Source organism: Pipra filicauda, unplaced genomic scaffold (genome assembly GCF_003945595.2).
Source record: "Pipra filicauda isolate LSUMZ 115617 unplaced genomic scaffold, ASM394559v2 scaffold24_size8852520_pilon, whole genome shotgun sequence".
In the NCBI taxonomy this organism is placed as follows: domain Eukaryota; kingdom Metazoa; phylum Chordata; class Aves; order Passeriformes; family Pipridae; genus Pipra; species Pipra filicauda.
In genome coordinates this window covers 6,724,088-6,741,344 of record NW_024104365.1, presented here as the reverse complement: position 1 = coordinate 6,741,344, position 17,257 = coordinate 6,724,088, and positions in this window count along the sequence as shown.

The following is a 17,257-nucleotide window of genomic DNA, read 5'->3' as shown; positions in this document are numbered from 1 at the left end:
CCCAGTCGGAAGCAAGCATTAAATCTAAAAATATGTTATCTTTAGTATTTTACAACATGTTGAATTCCTTTACTGAGTTGATATATAAAACATCTGTATAACTAGACAAAAGCAAATAAAAAATCCCCCAATTTTTCCTTAGTTTCTTTTTTCTTAAGAAAAAAGTGCTAAAACTGGCACCTGAAAAGGAATTAAGATCAGACTAGGTTCATCCATCTGGGAAATGGTTTTGAAGAGAAGGTTAAGGAGGGGTCCAAGTTGAACATGAGCCACCAATGTGCCCTTGCAACCAAGATGACCAACAGCTTCTTAGGTTGTAGTGGGAGGAGCACTGTCACCAGACTGAGATGCTATCCTTCCTTTTTATTCAGCACTGGTGGGACCACATGAGCATTATATGCCAGAGTATTGTATTCATTTTTGGGTTCCTCAGTACCAGAGAGATATGGACATACTAGAGAAAGATCCAAAAAAAGGCCACAGAGATGGTGTATGGACTGGAGAAACTCTTATGAGGAATGGCTTAGAGAACAGGGACTCTTCATGCTGGAGTAGAGGAAAACTCAGGGTGATCTGTTCAATGTGTGCAAATATCTGAAGGGAGGGTGTAAAGAAAATAGAACCAGGATCTTCTTAATAATGACCAATGACAAGAAAAGAGGCAACAGGTATAGAGTGAAACACAAGACTTTCCACATAAGCAAAGTTTTTTTTTTTACTTTGAATTGACTGAACACCTGAGTAGGTTGCTTAGGGAGGATGTGTAGTCTCCATCCTTGGTTGGAGTACAAAATCCAAAAATTCCATGGTGCCTGGTGATGGAACCAGAGGCAATGGGCACTAACTGAAACACAGGATGATCTGTCTAAACATCAGGAAACACTTTTTCACTGTGAGGGTGACTGAGCTCTACCACAGGGTGCAGAGAGAGTTTGTGGAGTCTCCATCCTTGGAGGTAACCAGAAGTTGGCTGGATAAGGTCCTTGGAAGCTTTCTATAGATTACCTTGTTTGAGGAGCAAGGCTGGACAAGATAACCCTTCCAACCTTAACTGTTCTGTGATTCTGTGCTTTATGACTGTGATATCATTGACATTGGTAGTTTTATAACATTACCAGAGAGAATGTTTCTTTTGTGGTCTATAACCTCAACATCAATCTTGCAAGAGGATAACCACAGCTGACAGCTGGCAGCTAAACAAAACTTTAATTAAGAAGATATTCATCCAATACCACGTAACTTCTTTAGAAAACATCTTCATTCACGGGACAGGAAGTCAAAATTGCAGTGGAAGTAATTTACAAAATTTCTTCTGCAAGATAACTGAATAAATTTAAATCTTAATTGATAAACATAAGAATAATCTTTGACCTCTTCCTTCAAAGAAACCCATTTTTATATCCAAAAAGAATGACTACCTGCTAGCTTTAAATGTTTTTAAAATTGGAATTATTTAAAATTATTTAAAAAATAATAAAAATTTTTGTATTATAATTATTAAAAATCTATTATTTTAACAATAGCAGTATACATATAAGGTTGTTAACTCATTATTGAATTAGGACATTTCTCTCTTCAAATCCACACAGGTCTAGATAATATCAATTTCAAAATTAATAAAAAAAAATTAAAAGTCTTTCAAAGTGAAACTCCTTTTGATACTAAGAACAGAACTCTGAGTATGATAATCTAGAAAGACATATCTGATTTTAATTTGGTTTTAGCTAGTATTAAAACACTAAGTGTACAATTTCAGTTATATCAATGCTAGCTGCAACAACAGTTTTTAACTTGGCCTAGAGATCAGACATAGCTTTTTCTGGGTTTGCTGCTCACTATTATTATCACTATTACATTATGAATAACTGTCAATATTATAAACAAGTTCAAAAATCAGAATGTCTGTCCCTTTAGTGTCTGATGAAATAGAGTGGTGTCAAAAGACATAATGAAATCTATGCAGACAGTATCCACTGGTTTTTTTTCATCTACCAAACCTCTCATTTCAACACAGAATGTTATCAAGGTGGTCAAGCATGACTCCCTCTAGGTAAATGCATGCTGACTGCTCTTGGTAGTTTCCTTGTTGGTTAATTGCCCAGAAATATTTTTCAGGATTAGCTACTCCATTGCCTCCCCAGGGATGGAGATGAGGCCTGTAGTTCCCTGAGTTCTTCTTCTTGCCTTTCTTGAAGATAGGAGTGACATTTATTTTCCTGAAGTCCTCAGACACCTCTCCTAGTCACCATGATCTTCTGAAGATAATCAAGAGAGGCTCTGCGAACATGGGTGTAACTCATCAAAGTCCATGGATTTATTGCGCATCTAGGTTGTTTAAATTTTCCCTAGTCTGATTCCCTTTCACCAGTGTTATGACTTCCCTACTTCAGGTATCTGGGATTTTTAAAGACCAACTTTGCTAGTAAAGACAGTAGCAAAAGGAGGTATTTAGTACTGAAACAAGAAGCTAGGCCCAAAAAAGTTAAGTGAGAAATCTGGGTCTGCTAAGAAGCCCCCTCAACATCTAATTGGTCTGTTATTAATATGTATAGATAGATGTTGTAATCATATGAATATGTATTTAATTGCATATGAAAAATTGTATAAAAACTCTGATTTTGTGTGAAACCTTTGAGCAAGTTTTCTGTAGTGCAAACCACACTTGCTCCTGTCATCGTAATAAATACCTTTGCTGCTCAAAAGATCCAAAGTCTCTGAGCAGTTCCTTATACCAGATTTTTCGGATTCAGTAGCCCAGCCTGTTTCATGACTTATTTAATGAAGGTTCCCCTCTTATTCAGCAGTGGGACCATATTTTCCCAAGTTTTTCTTTACCTGTCGATATACTTATAGAGGCTTTTCTTTTTGTCTTTGATATCCTTCATTAGACTCTATTCCTGGACTTTGATTTTCCTACTGGCATCTCTCCATGTTTAAACAGTGCCTTTGTATTTCTCCCAGGTTACATGTTCCTGTTTCTGCCCTTCATATACTCCCTTTTTATGTTTCAGTTTTGCAAGAGAACCTTGTTTATCCATGCAGGCCCCCAGATATCTTTGCCTGACTTCCTGCTTGTTGGGATAGACTGTTCAGAGCTTGCAGGACATGAGTCTTGAACATCAATCATGTCTCTTGGGGCTTTCTTCCAACCAAAGCTTTATCTAATGGGATTATTTTAAGCAGAGCTTTGAAGTGGCCAGTGCCTGCTCTCTTGAACTCTAAGGCTGGAACTTTCTTTTTGCTCTGGTCCTTCCTCTCAGGATCCTGCACACCACTGCCTCATAGGAATGGTAGTCAATACTGCCTTTGGCTTTTACATTCCTAACAAGTCCTTCCTTGTGTGTGAATACAAGGTCCAGCAGAGCACCCTCTCACTTTCCTTTCTCACTTGAGTCACTCCAGGAATGTCCTGGATTGCTAATGCCATGGTGTCCAGTCCCTGCTCAAGCAGATACTGGTGTGGTTGAAGTCTTCCATGAGAACCAGTACCTGTAAATGAGAGGATCCTTCCAGTTGTCTGTAGAAGGCCTCACCCTGTTCTTCCTGGTCTACAGTAAACACTCACTGTTGGTTCATCATCCATTCCCAGGAAAAGCTTCAGGTATTTCAGCTTCTCTGACACATAAAAGACAGCTCTACCTTCTCATCTTCCTGCTTGGTTCTTCCTAAAAGCCTGTATCCCTCACTAGAAGCACTCCAGTCATGTAAGCTCTCCCACTGCCTCACCATGATTCCAGCTAGATCAAAGTTCTGCAACTCTACACAGATTGCTAATTTACTACTATCTTCCCAGGCTACATGCATTGGTGTATAGGCACTTCAGAGAAGCATCCCAGCATGCTGTTCTCCCAGAAGATGCTTAGGGGCAGGAAAAATATATTGTGGGATTTCATACAATGTTTTAAAAATGAGTTATGACACACAGAATAATTCAATTTTTTTTATTGTATTCATATTTCAACTTTCAGAAAGAACAGAAATTCTGTATATGAACACAAAAGAACTACCTTTTAACAGATTCCAAACATTTACTGAGCTAGAGTCATCATATTAGTAGTTCCAATTTATGTTACAGCAGATTAATTTCTTCAATTTTTTAATAAACATTGATTCCAACTTTTCTCTCTGATTCCCATGAGTCAGACAGCAATGTTATTTGTATAAGAGAGATTATATTCCTAATTACTTTTGTCTCATGAAGACTTTGTGTGGAAAACATACATTAATCACTCCTCATTATAAATCAGAACAAAAGAATGAGTTCTAGATACAAGCTACAAATAACCTATAGTCCTTACATGAGCAAAAATTCCACTTAGGCCAGAAGAGTTTTGCTTACTGAGTGAAGGTCAAAGCCTTGTAAGCAGCAGAAGGAACAATTTCTTTCTGCTTGGATCTTGGAGGTAATAACAACATTTGTCAACTCTTTGAAATTTTTGCAAAGTAAGCCTAGAGCAAGCACTGGAAGTAATAAGACACTCTTGTCTCGTATTTTCAGTGCTGAACTGGAGGCATATATTTTTGTCAAATGTTAATATTTCCATGAAAAAAATAACAGAAAAGTCAGGGGTTTGTGCAAGTCAGTTTCACAAGGAAACACACTGGGGCAACATTACTTTGAACTAACTTTTATACTAAGCAGAAAGTACTCTGATAGAAGCCTATCCTATATTGTTCTGTTATCTTACTAGACTAACTAGATTGGACACTTTCTTGAATTTAACTAGCAAGTAGCAGAATGATTAAGAATCAAGAGTTGATGAAAATAAACTGTGTGGTCACGTCAACACATCAGAAGAGAGAGCCATCTTGCAAAAAGATCTGGACAGGCTAGAAGAGTGAGCTATCACTAACTGTGCAAAGTTCAAATTTATTTTTTAACAAAGCCAAATGTAAAGTCCTGGGATGACACTACCGAAGAACCCAGTCCAGACTAGACAATGGGTGGCTGGGGAGAAGTCTTGCTGAAAGAGAGCTGGGAGTCCTGGTGAACAACAGCTTGAACAGCAGTCAACAGAGGCAAATTGGATCCTGCCCTGCATCTCCAGGAGCATTACTAGCAGAAATAGATATGTGATCATCCCACTCAGAGCTTGACAGAGTACTGTGTTCAATTTTCATCCCCACAGGTCAAGAAGGATGGAGACAGACTGGAGAGTGTCCAAAGGAGGAGGAAAACTTCTGAGCAAATAGGTACATACTGTATTTGGTGTGTACACGGGCATCCACATACCATTTATAATCCAAGATACTGCAATTTTCATCAGACAAATAGTCCAATTGATTTCAAGGCCTACACCAAAAAGTTAAGGCTGATCTTAAGGTTCTACTAAAGCTCAGACTTACTGATGATTCCTGCTATTAAGTTCTTCGGCTCCACTCCTTGCAACAAATCAGCTCAAAAATGCATTGAGCAGTCAGGCCACGTTCCAGGCACTAAATCTATCTCCAGTCTCTAATCTCTTACTAATTGCAGACCTGCAATACATCCTTCTATGACCATCCTCACCTGCATATATTTGGAACTCAAATATATAAAATGCTTAGTAATGGAAAGTTCTTATTTTCCATTTCCCAGCTTTCAACTTGTTTGTTGCCCTCCTTAGTTGCAGCTGAAGGAAAATCCTTAAAATTAGACATTCACTTCTGTGTAGTAATATCTAAAGTTAACCCCAAGTTTCAGTACACTGTTCACCAATCAATGATTTTGAGGTTTTTTTTTAGCAGTTTATAAATATGTTTGGCACCAGAATATGTCAAGCCAGATATTCTGCATATTGTAAGTCTGGAAACTTCTATTGCAATTTTCCTAATATGGAGAAAAATAATATTCTGTTATGCTTCTGCAGCATGATGTCTGAAGTATTAATTCACCCCACAGTTCTTAATATCACAAAAAATATATGACTTCAAATATGAGATGTTTTATTAAAAATATAGTATAGAAATGTACTGATGTCTTAAATCAACTCTTTCCTGCAAGCTAGGAATAAAAAAAAAATTAGTCTATCTTCAGATATCAACAATCATCTCTTTTTTTTTTTTTTTTTGGTTCTCAATTTGATAAAATTGAAGGGTTTTTATTCTTATTTTCATATTGAAATCAAAGCATACATCAGAAATAACCATAATTCATACATAAGTAAGGGATATAGTTGACAATAGATCAGACTGGTTTTGGATATTGGGCCCCAGACATATGGAACTTGACTACTAAGAAGCATATTTGAATTAAAATTTCACTTTTGAACAGGGTATACATTAGTTTATTGATGACATACACAGTGATGCACCCAACATAGAAATTATGATTTAGTTTTATCTGTTTAAGGTTACAGTAATGGGAACTGAATCAATAGGCCCTGGCTGGTATGAGATCATGTTTCGCCATTAACAGATATCTAAGTAAGGACTTACATAGAAAAGTGAAAACTGGGAGAATGATTCATCTGAAATTCTTACTGGCACATTTTCCAGTCATTTATGACAAATTGTGAGCATGATCTTTATATCAAACAACACAAAGCTTTAGAGCAATATAAGAAATTTTTTACTACAACCACCTGAAGTATTTGCACAACTACTGTTTTTTGTGAGAATACTTCCAGAGGATTAAAAAAAAATGTGTTATCTTTCCAATGTATATGCCTAGTTTGCTCTAAGAAAAGTGTCATTCAGGTATTCTTCTGAAAACTCTTTATAATCTGTCAATATATGCTGCAGCCTGGAGTTACATTTGATGAGATTTTCTCTGTGAGAAAAAAACCCTGAACAGTTCACAAAACTAAAATTCAAGAAAGCATTTTTACTGACAGATGAAGAAGGAGTGAATGTATAAAACTTGAAAATTCAGTAATAAATAATAATATCTCATTTATTATAATCAGTATATAAATTGAATTAAAAAAAAAAGTGAGGAGAGTCAATATTCTGGTAGGTCTTGCTGAAAAGCTGGTTGAAATGGAAAATCTATGAACTCAGGAATAAGGGTCTTAATGACTGTGATTGCAAACATAAAAAACTCAGGAATAAGGGTCTTAATGACTGTGATTGCAAACATAAAAACAGAGAGAAACCTAATGAGGTTCAACTGAGTGTAGGGTCCTGTATCTGAGGAGGAAAACCACAAGAACCAGCACAGGCTGGGGGCTGACCTACTAGAGAGCAGCTCTGCAGAGAAGGACCTGGGAGTCTTGGTGTATGACAAGTTGTCCCTGAGCCAGCAGTGTGCCCTTGCAGCCAGGAAGGCCAATGGTGTCCTGGGGCGCATCAGGAAGAGTGTGGCCAGCAGGTCGAGGGAGGTGATCCTGCCCCTCTACTTGGCCCTAGTGAGGCCACATCAGGAGCATTGTGTCCAGTTCAGGGCTCCTTAGTACAAATGAGACAAGGAGCTACTGGAGAGAGTGCAGTAGGGGATCACAAAGATGATTAGGAATCTAGAACATGTTTCTTATGAGGAGAAACTGCAGGAGCTGGGCCTGTTTAGTCTAGAGAAGAGATGACTGAGAGGGGATCTCATTAATGCACACAAATATCTAAAAGGTGGATGCCAAGAGGATGGTGCCAGACCCTTTTCAGTGGTGTCCAATGACAGGACAAAGAGTAATAGCCATAAACTTAAACACAAGAACTTCCACCCCAACATGAGGAAGAATTTCTCTACAGGAGTGAGGCAGAGCACTGGAACAGACCGACCCGAGTGGTCATGGAGTCCTTCTCTGCAGAAACATTCAAAGTCCACCTGGACACATTCCTGTGTAACTGGCTTTAGGTGGCCCTGCCTTGCAGGGTGGTTCAATATCTCCAGAAGTCTAAATTTAACAGTTATGTGATTCTATGATTCTTTTTGTTCCTATGCAAAATCCATTAATGGACAATATTTTTATTCCTATGCTAACAATATCCTGTTGTTTAAATTGATTTTTTTCTCCTCTTAATACTGACATGTACTTCATGCTTACTCTGTAGTGCTGCACTCTCTCTATTTCGTACCTAGAAAGAAATGATGTCCATTTTCAGTTTTTGTTTTACAGTTCTAAGTAAGTGGATATTTTCTATTTTATTTTTTAAAGTGAGCAAAGCTGAAAGTCTTTGTCTGTATCCATTCTATTTTGAATTCTTAATTTTTAATACCATGTTAATTTAATTTCCATAGAAGTTTTTCCTCACAGATTGTGTTATCCTAGGAAGGGGTACTGGAGATTCCTACAGATACTCAGTATTTCAGCAGTACTGCCAATGAAAATAATGTCAATTATTTTATCTTATGTATTTTATAAGATGCCAGAATACTCTCATATTGCTATGATTATTTACTGTTTTGTTGAGTGGTTAAGCAGTACAAAAGTTAGTCTCATTCTCTACATAATTTGGTCTCCCAAAAATATTCAATGAGTTCTGTTTATGCAGCAAAAGTCCTGAAAACTCAAAAGTTTCCATGACGGAGGAAAAGTATCCTCCAGAGAGCTCTTTTAATAAGATACAGGAGCCATAAAATCAGACCCAACATTAAAATATGCATTTAAAGCAGAAAAAAAAAGTCTTGTTAAGAAGAGCTCTTAATTATGATAAAAACAGTACATGCTTTGAAGACCCATATAACTGATCTAACCTTTAAAAACCAGCACTGATTTATCTTTCCACCATCACATTTTAATAATGAATCTCTCTGATAAATGTGCATCTTTTAAAACAGACACACAAAGGGCCGTACGTGCTTACCTTGTGTAACTCCCACCATTGATTTAATGACATCACTTACAGAAATAAAATTAATAGGACTGCAGTTTCTATATGTAAATGCTGAGCATTTATTTTTTAGAGCTAGAACTGGCTTAAGATACTCTATAATGATGGAAATATATATATATTCAAAGAAACAGTACTGGCCTACTATCTGCACTTTTCTCAAGCTATTTTCAGCACCCTCTGCACATTTACATTTTATAAGCGGGAAAGGAACATTGCTCTACATTTCTTTATAAAAAATAGGGCTGACTTTGGTTTCTGTCTGTCTAGAAGTATGCTTCACTGAATAAAATTTCAAAGTATAATCATTCACAGTTTGTCTTTTGGCTTGTGGCAAGGACATGGGTTAGGTCAAGCTGCTTTTTGGGGGGATTATTAGTAAAGCAGTATCAGTTTAAAAAACAAGGTTACAAGCAGTACACTCTCTTGTAAAGCTCAGAAATTCTTACACAGGTCTTAGAAACACCTATTGGTTATGGGCAAATCCATACTAAGCAGAAGAAACAAGATAATTATGTTTAGATGTTCCTTCTGAAGATTTACATGCCTTCAACTTTTTTCCTATGAAAAAAATACTGGTCTGAAGAATGTATCTTTATCAAGTATGTTAATCTTTTGATGATTCCTTTCACAATCTTTTAAATAATCCTATTGTCTGCTTCATATTAGATTATGTCTTTACACTGCTAACCTTCAAGCTCAAGTTATTTGACTAAGTAAGTAAAACCTTTCAGGCAGCAATGCGACCGGACTAAAATCCAGTCTGATAATCACTGTAATCATAGAAGTTCAACTGAGGTCAAAGATAGGCCACACACAGCACAGTAGAGGAATACAAGAGTCTATAGAAGTATCACAGCAGCAGGTGATTACCCTCGATTCAGTTGTTGATGAATTTCTCATCAACTAACACAAAGCCTAGATTAAATAGCATGATACAAAGCATGCTAGAGCTGATTCAGGATGAAATTCTGAATACTATTTTAAAAAGCACATAAACCAAAAGCAAAATAACAGCAAAAATCCAATAAATGAAACAATGAATTAAGTGTAAAAAAGTAGCAAACAAAAATGGATTATCTACCCATAGTCATAAAACTTCCACTGTATTTAAATGTGGGTCTTAACACACAAAAAGAGAAAAAGAAATATAAAATCATGGCACTAGAAAACATAGACATAGAGGATTAAGAAAAGTGCAAACTGTCCTTCTCTTGATAATTATATTTATAGCAGTGGTACCAGTTCATAAGTCAAAGATAGTTAAAATACATTATAGAGCTTAGCTGAATATTAAAATGTAACTAATTAAGAGTAAAGACTAAAAAGAGGTAAAAAAGATAATATATTATCAATTTTCATAACATATATGTAATGCAAACAGAATACTGATACAAAAACTAGGGAAGATGTATGGAAGTGAAGAAGTAGGATTATTCTAACATGCTAAAAAAAAAAAGAAAGAGCAGAAGTGGATACAGCATTATGGAGTAATAGGAAAAATATGTCTAAATTTAAAGATAAGCATGACATTTTAGTATAAGTATTGGTGAACAAGATGACTTCTGAACTGCTTTCAAGTCAGATTAGTACAATAAAGAAGAAAATGAACACTGGATTACATTCACAATAAAATGAACTTACTTTGTCATTTTATATCTGTATACTTGTTTAAGGTTCTCCTGTAGTCCTGAAGAGTCAAAAAATAATTTAAACATGGATATAATTTTAAACATCATTTTTACTTGCTTATTTTCAAAGTCAGGTGTGATATTTAGAGACTTACTGAGCCTATCCCTAAGCATGTCCTATTCCTATTTATCTCTGACTCTCAAACTGCAATCACATAGACCAGACAAAATATTCACCAGACGTATTCCTGATATGTTCTTGTGTAGCCAGTGCTTTGTATTCTGGGCTGATGACAAAAAATATGAGAAAATGGATGCCTGAACAACCATTTTCCTGGTTAAAATCTTTTAATATCTCAAACAAACACAGCAAATCAAGGATTCCTTGACAGAACTATTAGATGCAGGAAAAAGGAAATGTTTACATATTGTTGTTCTTTCTTTCTCCTTTGGGTACTAAACTATTACAAACTAAGCAATCAGCTGAAATAATTCTATTTGCCTTTAGAAGCAACAGATGGATTTGATCTAAATCAGTGAATAATGTGAGATGAAGTGGTCTGAACAATTATGGCTGAGAAGAATAGTCATTCACATTGCAAATCCTATATGAAATGCAATATTCATATAGATTATACAATTCTGAAATAAAAGCTGTACACTCCTTCTTTCCTTTAACAAGGAGAGATGAAATCTGTAGATTTTCCAAAGATGAAAGGGAATTCAGTAAGATACAGACAGTTCAAAAAGAAAAAAGAAAAGATAGTATTTCAAAAACACTTGACCTACTGTCAAAATATAGACAGGAATAAAACAAAGAGGTACAAAAAGAGATTGTGGAATATTCTAACAATGCAATAAAAATTAGGATGAAAGGTTATTAAGAAAGGCACAGACTGTTCCTAGAAACTGGGGAGGTGGGAGGGTGGGAGTGGGGGAAGATACTTCATTCTCCTTTTAACTCAAAAAGCAGAGAAATATAATCAGCAATTTGTCCTCATACTGCAGGCCAGATCAAAATCCCTGTAGGAAAAGACCCTTTCATGAGCCATCCTGCTCATTCACAAATTTAAATATTTGTTTTTTAATTCTTAGTTTTTAAATTTTCTTAATAGAAATAGGTCTTATCTACAGTATATTTTTAAAAATTTGTCTTGAATTTAGAGCCATTCCCTCTTTTGCCATGCCCACTGCATATGTGTCAGTCTCTATTTTTCTCTGAAATTACTCTAACTGGTCATATTGCACAGTATTAAGAATGTCTAATATCCTGCCAGTTGCAGTGGGGGAATGTAATGATGTGTTCCTTTCATCAAAATTAAAAAGGAAACTCTGTCAGGTTGGTATTCTGGTGCCCTGGAAAACTCACTCTCATTTGAGCCAACTTTAATATCAGATATAATTCTAGAAAACTACGTATCTTTCTTTTCTTTTCTTTTTTTTTTTTTTTTTTAACTTAAAATGTAATACAGAATCAGACATTTTTTCAAAACTACACTTTTCAGAATTCTGCATGTAATTTCCTTATTGCACAGTGTAAACACAAGTTATTACAGAAAAACATATATTCAGCTCAGAGACCATAACCTGGCAGCAAATGACTTGTAAGGAGCTGTGTTTTCAGTGAGGAGTTCCATGTGAAAGTGCATGTCACAATCAGGTCTTCCTTATCTGACTGCAAGTGTAACAAAAGCAAAAGGCTGTATGTAACTGGGAGGCAGGCTGGCAAAGTAAATCAAATCTATCTGAACCTGTAGCGACAGAAGATCTGTTAAACATACCTCAAGAGGCATGACTCTGAACACCTTCACAGCAGACAGAACAGGTTGAGCTTGAAACAACCATAAGAAACAGGCAACTAAAATCAGGTCAGTAGCATCTATTGGGCAATTACCCTACAAATTAGCACTAACCACATGATAATCTGTAGGTGCAGAGGAATTATACTGGGAAATAAAGGAGGAGGAGGATGTTTTTAAATCAGAAACAAGGAATTTTTATTCTGGATGCCAGAAAAATTAAGCTCAAATTATTGTGTGAAAGGATTGAACTGTTCTGGGAAACTTTAAAATACGTCACTAGTCCAATGCTGATCTAATAAGAACAAGGATAATTGGCCACCACCTGGTTCACATGAATAATCCTATTGATTTCAGCAGAGCTACTTTCATGAGTAGGCCAATTATAATTTTGCTTTTACTGAGCATTCACATATCATCCCTCTAGAATCTTGTAATAATTTCTGAAGCTCTTACAAATTTGTCTACAATTACTTCTTTTTAATATTATCTTAAGGTCCCTATTCTCTACCTTTGGAATATCTGTGTCTCTTTCTTTAAATTATGTTAATAATCTCCAAAAAAAGGATAGATACAACCCAAATAATGCATGCATGAATAACAAGACAGTAAAGTTATTAATCTAGAATAGCTAAACATATTATCTTATTTCTTAAGGCAACACAATTTTATTCTTAAACACATCAGTTGTATGTGTTTATGACCCAGTCAGTCTACATAAATGAAATCTTTCTGTTATTTTACACATACTTTGTCATTTTCCTCCTACTGATTTTATCTCTGCTCATAACACAAATTATTTGTTTTATTTAAAAATAATAATAATTAGGTACACAATGCATTTGAACAATGCCTTTCTTTCTTCAGTCTGCAGATGACTTTCCCTTTCTTATGCATACCAATTTTTTAAAAATGTCCAGTAAGGCACACAATATAAAAAATGGGACTTTTAAGCTGCTTTATGTTATGCATACAGCTATGCCAAATGATTTTATCAGATAAAATATTATTGTAATAGCTACCAAAGAAGCAATGATTAGTCACTTAAAGTGTCAACAACTTTTTATTTAATACTACAAAATTGCATTGTTATGCCTGCAATGCATATTTTACAACTTCACATTCTTGAACTAGATTAACAACACTTTGGCTGGAAAGATGCTGATATGCATTCTTTGCACAGTGCAGGTGAGGAAGAAGGTCACTGCAATTCTCTCGTTTTTAAAGTTTGGACATCTGTGCTCTTGTTTGCTTGTTTGTTAGCTACGGTAGAAAAACATAATATTCTGAATCAAGGTGAACTGGTGGATAAAGAATGCTTGCTGAAGCAGGTGAGCAGTTCTTTCAGAAGCAAAATTCCTACTAATATTTGAAGACTTTTCTTGATGTGCAAATTAATAGCCACAGTCCTACGATATCACAAGTTTTATTCAGAGACTATTATACCGTATTAAATTGCATTAACATGATTGCCAGCTTAGAGCCTGATTTATTATAAACATATAATAAAAAAGATACATTGACTTATTTTTCTTCCCAATATATCAGCATCTATTTTGCGTGAGTTGATGATTCAGTTCACCCACTTGGAATGATTTATGGGCAGACAGAACAGCAGAACGTTCTTTTATAATTCTTCTCTGAAAAGAACACCAAAAACACTGATCACAAATTGTTGCATAGGACTGCATTTTAGGGTCTGGAATTTAAAATCTAAAACAAACCTCCATAGCAAATGTATCTTGTCTTTCGGAGTGAATAGTTAACAAAAATCAGCTAAATTCAGCTAAATTCACAGCACGTGGATGACTCCTAGTTTTTGCTGTACCTATGCAAAGAAGCACTGTCTGATTTTGACCATGTCGAACCAGTCCTGCATGTAAAACAAGACTACCACTTCACAGTTGTAGTTACTCAACAGCGTTCATCATTCTTCAATTTATTTGTGTTCACATAAATGAAACACTAATTAAAAATAAAAATTCTGAGTCTATTAAAGTTAACAAGCATTTCTGACATCAGTTTTAGCAGACCCAGCATTTACCTAAAAAGATCAGTTTCTTGGTCTTAAGGTGACGTATTTTTCATATATTTAAAATCTGAAGGATTAAATGAACAAAAAAGTAAATTAAAGCATCAATTTTCTAGTTAAAGATTCACAGTAGTATTTCCAAAAGATAAGAATTTTTGTGGCTTACTTCAAGTTTGTCCATTAAATCAAAAAGTTAAGGTATTATTTCGGTTAAGTAAAGCTTCTTATTAACCACAAAAGATCAAAATCTTTTAGTGTTCACCACTAAAGGGAAATAAAAAAGTCATTTTAAAATGGAAAGTAATTTTATACTGAAGTGCAGAAATTAGTCATTTTTGTGTCAAAACAAAATATTTCACTTTAGTTTTACACAGTAACAGATTACAGTCGTCCAGGAACATCACAAAGTCAAAACAGTCACATAAAAAGCCTTTTCTTTACATGAAGAATAACTTATCTAGAAACCTAACTAAAGAATGGAAAAACATAGAGAGTGAGGCACCATATCTGTCTACTATTTTGTTTCTTAGATTCCTCTTAACCCATGTCATAAATCCAGCTTGCTGGCTAAACTGCTTACTGGCCTAATGGGCAGTCAGCAAAAAAAAAAAAAAAAAAAAAAAAAAAGGCAAAAAAGTCTTAGAATAAAAATGCTTCATCAGCTGCTTCTGCTGAAGATCCTCTGTGGTCTGTCTTTAAACAATAGCATCATTCCATGCAATACTGTGAAAACTAACACATTTCATCTGAAAAAAAGAGGTCATCACCTTTGAGAATAATTTTTTTCATGACATAGGACATCAGTCACCCATTGATTGTACTGAAAAATAGTAACAAAAAGGAGTGGCTTACATCACCAAGAAATTGCTATGCAATAATTTTGGCACATGCCAAAGAAACACCAACACAATTGAAAAGCTTTTATTTGGTGAAGTGCTAAAACCAGATAATTAAGGAATGACTAATCTAACAGGCCTTGTATAAATAACTAAAACCATATGTAAGCTGAAGAAAAACATACCTAGCCTGAATTTTTCTAAGTTGTCTGTGAGACTTTAGAGGGAGCCCTTCACAGGCAGAATTTTGCTCTTTATGTTTCCTGGCCTTTTTTTTTTTTTTTTTTTTAAAGGAGAGAGAAATAACAAGTCTCTTACGTTACCTATTTTTTATTTTTGATACAAACAGGTATAAGGTAGCTTTCCTGTACAAATGTGCTAACTCCCATAGAGTTAATTGCAGCAGGGAAAAGAGAGTGTTGATGTCTGCTTTATGAAATAGAATGTATCCAATGGAAAGAGAAAGTGCAATAATGCAATAATACACTTCTCCTATAGGAAGGAAAGTTGTGTGCTACTGCTAATTTTTTCACAATACCAATAAAAGCACTTCTATTTCCTGTGTGCTGTGGAGGTGTTTTCAAGTCATACATTGTTTTAAAATCCAGTAGACAAAGCATAACAGAAAACATAAAAAATTACTACAGAGTACATTTCAGTGAAAGGAGAGCTTTGGACAACAGTTACCATGTGAACTGACCAAGGACAGACTCTTAGATCCCAATAAATTACATGATCTTAGTCTTTCTTATACTTGCTATCGAGGAAATTATCCTTTATTAACATCAGTCACATCCTTTATTAACATTGCTCATGGTTTATGTCAAAGAACAAAGACTTTTTTAGCAGTTCTGTTCCCACTCATTGCATGCAAACAAAGGAACTAATCTGATCCTACCTAGCCAGATCTTATCTAATGACCAGTTTAACCTGGCAATCAACATGGTAGACTTGGATTCCCTAGGAAGCAGAAAAGAATATCACCTGCCAAAAAGATCTAGACAATACAGGAAACAAATTCGAAATTCTGGAGGAAAAATTGTGTGCTGGGACATGTTTTTTTTTAGCAACTTATCTCCTTAAGTCTGGGGTGAGGTACAGAATAAAAACTGAAAGCACAGGGAAAGTCAGGCTTCTTCCATCTCAAGGAAGTTACCAGAATTCTTGGAAGACTGTGAATAAACCTAAAGTATCTTAATCTTCCTGAAGAAACTGACATTAGAACCATTATTCAATTCTGTCAATATCTGATAATTTTTTGAAATGTTGTATAGACTGAAAAGTTATCATTTTCCCTAATCCTTTTTGAGCCTCATTATTTAACACTTCAATTACCCCAAATAGCTGAGCGTCTTGCAGAGTGCCTTGCAAATTTACTTGCTGATGCAGAACTTGTTAAAGCTCTTTGATAAAGCTTTAGAAACCTAGATCTAAAGAGAGATGGTCAGAAAAGGAGATGCTTTTGTCATTGGAGACATCAGCTATTTACTGCAAATTTCTGATGGGCTAAAGAAAAATTTACCTTGAGCGCAAGCAGCCACAGAAGTAGAAAAAATGTTGTTTATTTTATTCAAGGAAATCTTAAGATCCTTAAATACATTGTTCAAAAGACCTACTTTAGCAATTATTTCTGAGAATCTAATTAGGATCGTGTTTTAATTCTAGAATAATATAATTAGTTTATATTAAAAAGTATTAAAAGTGCGTATATTGGGCTTGATTGCCAAGGTTTTGGTAGTGGTGAAGCTATAGGGGTGGCTTCTGTGAGAAGCTGCCAGAAGCTTACTTTGCGTCTGATAGAGCCAATGTCAGATGGTGCCAAGAAAGACCAAATGCTGACCGAGGCTGTGCCCGTCAGCAACAGCTGGTAACACCTCTGAGATAACAGATTTGAGAAAGGGAGAAGGTGCTGCACAGCAGTAGCTGGAAGAGAAGTGTGAGAACATGCGAGAGAAAGAGCCCTGCAGACACCCAGGTTAGTGAAGGAGAGGGAGGAGGTGCTCCAGGTACAAGACCAGAGATTCCCTTGCGGCTGCAAGGTGAAGGCCATAGTGAGGCAGGCTGTCTCACTGCAGTCCATGTAGGTCCAACGTGTAGTAGATATCCACCTGCAGCTCCTGGAGAACTCCATGCTGGAGCAGGTGGAAGGTGGATGTGGCCAAAGGAGGCTGTGATCCTGTGGATAGTCATGCTGGAGCCAGCTCTAAGCAG